Source organism: Anarhichas minor, unplaced genomic scaffold (genome assembly GCF_050575085.1).
Source record: "Anarhichas minor isolate MPS153535 unplaced genomic scaffold, ASM5057508v1 ptg000011l, whole genome shotgun sequence".
NCBI lineage: Eukaryota > Metazoa > Chordata > Actinopteri > Perciformes > Anarhichadidae > Anarhichas > Anarhichas minor.
In genome coordinates this window covers 297,527-303,550 of record NW_027466457.1, presented here as the reverse complement: position 1 = coordinate 303,550, position 6,024 = coordinate 297,527, and positions in this window count along the sequence as shown.

Sequence of the window (6,024 nt, the reverse complement as noted above, 5' to 3'; positions counted from 1 at the left end):
GCAGATGTCTCGGTGCTGGAGTCTCCCGTAATACGATCCATGGGAATGGGAAGGGGGCTGGTCAAGTTTTTTTCTTCTTCACATATAGTGGCTGAGGAGGAGGGGTCAAGGAGGAACACCACCTCCTCCTTTCCTCCCTCGTCCCCTCCTCCCACCCACACGCAAACAAAAGTGAAGCCTCGTCCTCCCGTTGAACAATTGATTGAGATGCAAAGGAGGATTTCCTCGGCTCCATTTGTGTATTCACGCACACGTCTGTTAATGATCGTTTGTTCCTCTCAGAGTGGGTCTTAGTCTTAGTATGATCACCTCACTTTGCATCAGATAATCTGCTGAGTAAACATGACAGAAGACAGGGAATGTTAATTCAACCCAAATTCTTTCCTGTGACTTAAAGGAATGGTTCAGCATTTTGGAATTAGGCTGCAGATTGGCCTATTCACTTTCTTGCCCAGATAAGAAGATACCATTCTCATATAAAGATGGTTAGCTTAGCATATAGCTTAATTAGCTTAGCACAAAGTCTGACAATCAACCAATCAATTTTATTTGATTATTATCACATGCAGCCTAATCATATAATTACAGTGAAATACAGCTAATCCCGCGAGTTCCTTCAATGTGTGTATTCAACAGAGGAATTGTGTCCATGTGTATGATTGGGAAGGAAATCCACCTTTAAAACTCACAAATGAAAAAATCTTGTGTGCTTAATTCATTAATTTAAAGAAACCAGAAGTGTTAATATGACATGTGGGTTTATTGGGGGATTTGTGCCAATCAGCAGAGACAGGAAGTCACTGTACCTGGCCAATCGTCCAGCACATAGCCTAACCTCTGTAAAAATGTATTGTTTTTATATATCAGTTTTTGTACATATAGGTAATAAATGAAACATATTATTTGTTAATTAGTGAGCTTTAGACATGCTGGCAGGATCTTCAGACAGAGCCGGCTAGCGGTAGCTTCACATGTATCATAGACATGAGAATGACATCAATCTTCTCATCTGACTCCTGGCAAGCACATTTCCCAAAAATGTTAAACAATTTGGTCAATTCAGATTTTTTTGGGGGAAATATGATTTTAAATAATTAAAGCAGCCTATTAGTTGTTACTTTAGTTAGAATAATAAGGCAGTAGATCTACATCAGGTTAATTAGAGGTTGAGCAGTCAACCCATCACATTGAGGCCACCAGAGTGAAATGTATTTGAACCACATCATCACTGTTTCGGAGACCGCTGCATTCCTGACAAACATCCTGTCAGTTTATAACCCTGCACATCTGCCACACACACCTTCCTCTCATCTGTCTGCTTTTTTTTCCACGGGAGGGCATCCACCCCGCCAGGTAGACCTCCGTGTGAAACTCGGCTCACGTCAGCCCAAAAAACTGTAGCCCACGTCAGTAGACCGACTAACCCCGGAGAAGAAATGTTTGCCATCATTTTGAGAGACTATACGTATATATTTTATCAATCATGCATATCTTTTACCACATCATTTCCTCTGCATTCACTCCTTTTGGGGTCAGGTCAGGGAAGTTTGCTTACCATGCAATCACATGATGAGTGTTGTACCATGTAATAATATCCTTTATACTTCTTGTACAGAAGAGAAACATGACTTCTACTGTGAGTATTTATAGAGCAACTAGATAGCAGCATCCTGTCCTGAGAGACCGAGAGTCATAAACATGAGTACTGTCGGAACAAAGAGAATAACACAAAGAATTCTAAATCTTTTTTTGCGGTGGTTAGGTTAGGAACTATGTCTGGTTTGGTATCTCACCCTGCTGCCCCCGTGGACAGACATGAGGTAGAGAGGCTGGGATGGGAGCCCAGTCGCACTCACTGGCATCTCTGAGAAAACAGCTAGAATCTATCCCCAACACAGATGCTGCATTCCTCACCACCACCAACAACCCCCCCTGGAAAAAAAAAAAGGCTCTATACTCTGTTTCCTGCCATGGTGCATGTGCGTCTGCAAGAGTTTCCTTAATTCAGCAAGGATGGGTTTTAGTAAGGAAAAAATGTGACGGTTTCTGTTTCGCTGCCCTCTCCCAGTAAGGCTTGACAACTGAAAGCAATCATCAACCCTAAACACATCAAGCTGGGGAGACTCAGAAGATTTTGAAAGGCTTATATAACCGACTTTAAGGGCTTTGACTTCTGGGTGCATTTTCATTCACCATTGTGCGATAATGCCTGTTTATTTTTCAGATTGTGTTTCACCTCATTCATATAAGAGAGCGGAGAAAAACAATGTATCATTTCATTAGCAGGGGCAACACAATAGAAGCCGTGTGGCATTTACTCAGCTTGTAGATAAGTAATTGAAAATCTGGATAACGTTAGGTGTAGGCGTACTGTAACACTCGCTTATGTAAGGTTACGAGGTGGGGACTTTAATGCAAATGCCTGTTTATTTTTCTAATCTGGCTTCCGGTCACTTCTCCCTCTGGATGGCATTTCAGGTTCCCTCTATACCTTGACCCAGCCGCAGAGGCAGCTCTCTTCGATACAAAAAGAGAAATTTGTGCTTTGTGAAATACTGTGACCTCTCACCTCAGAGTCAGGTCCTGATTCAGCTGGAGGCCTTGTCCCGGTTTATCGCCCGCAGTGAGGGATAACATTTGGGAAGCTGTGACCCCACGATGAAGTCACCGCTGAGGTCACCACCGAGGGCTTGTGTCCACTTGACCGTAAAATCCATCAGGATTTATCATCTGAGGTTGAGTCTGCTCAGACTTTTATGCCAGTCATCTGCAGCTCACCTACGGAGAATCACGAGGACGCGCATATGAACATCAGCTGGGCTTCTGGTTTTCCTTATGAAAAGCTAAGATCACCTTTAAAGAAAAAAGAAGAAACCGTTCAAACAGACTGGCAGCAGAGAAGTGGATTACACAACATGTCCGAGACATTCCTGTGGGTGTTTTGATACTGTTTATTTTTTTCACTATGAAAGATCATGACACCATTGGAATCCATTTTAACAGGATGAATTCAAGCTGCTGTTCTCTGTCGGAGAGGAAAACATTTACCAGCCACCTTTCAAGCCGACAGGGGGTGAGCGTTTGATACTCAAAAGACAGATTTCAGGTGGAGCATTCACAGCCGTATCTACTGTGCTTCTGGCATCATGTTTACTGACTTATGTTGCCCCCTGCTTTTACTGTCTCTTTTGATTTATTCATTACAACTCAAAACAGTACCCTCTGACTGTCAGGCTGCCAAAATCAAGAAGAGAGAAGAGGGGAGTAGATCAAAATGTTGATATACTCATCTGATTTGCCTTCAACTATTACCATATAACAGTAATAAGCTTTATGAGCAACATTGGGATTTGTGGACTTTCTTCGCCCAAGAGACAAGACTCAGATCTGAGAAAAAGTCTCTGCATGTTTTCATTTAAACTATATTTCATTTCACAGTTATTTCCTTAAAAAACAAGCTAGCATTGAACATTATTCAGAGATTTGTTATTATAGGATAGTGCTCCCTGCATTAAAGATGGAAAAACTTGGTATTGTAAATTATTTCTAAGTGGCTATATTTGGTTAGCTTTAACAAACTTAGCCACTTGGTTCTCTCCCTCTCTCTTTTTTTATTGAGGACCCTCTGACTTTATTTTGCCCCACCCCCCTCCACTTCTGAAACCAAGCTCATACCCTTATGTGTACTTTTCTCCACATTCATATTTAACATATTTCAATGTAGATTTTTGAATGTGTCTTTCCCACCTTTCAGGAAGACATTTTTTTCAGTACTGCCTGCATAGCCAGCCAAGAAATAAGAAACTTAATTACAACAGATTAACGGTCATCTTATCATATCGTACTTTATCATCTTTGTATGTTTGGTGGATTTGTTATTGTGTGGCAATACATCCTGGTGTATTGACTATTTTAACAAATCTCAAAGGCATGTATGTTTACATGCACCCGAACACAGCAACATGGATGTCTGAAAACAGTTTGTGCTTTTAATCACAAGACAATAACTTTCAACTATAGATAAAGACATTTTTCATATTGTGCTGGTTAGGTGTCCTCAATCTCTTCATAAGCGAGCTGTACATGTATGTATGCAACTTCAACTTAAACACAATTTACAGCAGTTCGTCTCGGTTCAGCAGCTTGCTCCCATCGCTCCTTTGGGTCTGTAGTGCCTCTCTAAACGTGACACACCACAAACCCCGTACGTCAACACATCACAGATGGACAGAAAATTGTCCTGGGAGAGGGATCACAATCTGTGGCATGCACTCTTTGCACTGCCTATTCCATAGAAGTCTTAAAAGAGGTGGGGTGGATGGCTAATGAATGAGCTAATGTAAACTAAACTGCCCATTCTGGCGGAGATAGGCTCTCCCTCGGGCCCTCTGCATGTCTTCTGTCTCTCCCCCTTCCTTTGCTTTCATCCACCCATACTTTCTTGCCGGCCCTCCACTTTTTGCTCTTCCCTTTGTTCCAATCCTCTCCTCCTCCTCCCCTGTATATCATTACTTCCTAAACCTCCCAATTTACTTCCTTTTCATATACCCACCCAAGTTCTGGTGCCCCCTCGGAGCTCAGAGAATTGGAGACTCACCAGCCCCATGTGAGCCTGTGGAATTTCCTCTTCATAGTTTGCCCGGCAGGCTCCGCTCTCCCGCCGACACGTGTGTTTCTGTATACATCTCACAATGATCAGGGCCGAGATAGAGGCTCACTTAAAAAAACACGTGTGAGGACAGAAGAAGGTTTGAGGGGCGAAGGGTGAGCGAGTTAGACAGAAAACCCTCAGCGACAGAATGCCGGGCCACGTGACTCACTTTTTGTCAGGGCCGCTTGACCTCCACACACATGCACCCTCCTGCCAAGCCCTGCAAACAAACACCGGGCCAGATACACAAACAAAACAATAATGAAGCTGGAAAGCGATAAACAGAAGTATTCATTCACTAAAGCAAAAAACAAATAGAAAACATGTGAACATGCCTAATTGAGAAACGATGAAGCAGCATTTCCTCTCTTTTAAATGTGGAAAATGTATTTTGAACTGGACCCGTTGAACAGCTGTCAGCTCAAAAATACGACTTGCACAATTAAACAGCCGTTACTTGCTTGTGTTTAAAAATGCTTTGGCTCTCATCAGGAGTATCTGTCTTTTTAACAGTGTCCATGTAGCCATGTATGAGGAAACGCAGACCTCTGTAGACTTGCCACAGAGCAGCAGCAGCAGCACAGATCCAAACTGACATCTGTAACTAAGCAAACGGTCACATGGTGAACATCTTCTACACAAATACCCTGCAAATTAAATGCATGAATCTGTGTAAAGCCCACAAACAGTCACAGACAAGGACATTCACTGCGTTGACAGATTTTCCCTTCTCCTCCTGGTAAAACTCCAATCAATTTGTCTCCGCTGAGCCCTCAAATCTGTTTATTTGATCTCCAGCAAGGACATGACAGCCCAAATTATTTGGAGAATAAACACTCACTGATGATGCTCCGTCAGTGTGATTCATTTCAATTAGAACTGATGGAAATAAATTGAAAGTTTTGGCTCCTATTTATGGAATCATTAGTTATCATAGTTCCTACTGTGAGACAAATGAGACAAACTGAAAAGTTCCCAAGCTCATCACTGATAAAAAAAAACTAAAGTTCTATCTTTCATACACAGGAACCAAGATCACCGCATGGTGAGATTCACAGTGATGTGCCTCCCCCTGACACATAAAATAAACACAGCTATAACTGACATTCCACTTTAAGAAAGAGCAGTGACCCAGGTCAGATCAGTGTTTGGGCATCGCTGCCATTCCACGCATACTCCCTCCTGAGTCAGTGTCAGTCTAAAGTGTATGGATGTGTGTATCCAACTGTGCATGCCAGGCGTATCTATGTATACGGGTGCACACACACCCTATGTGCGTGTGTTTCTTAGAAAATATGCTGCTTGAATCCCACATGCTCTGAAAATAAACCGCGGGGTCAACAAACGAGACGGAGAGGGGGGAGTCTGTTCGT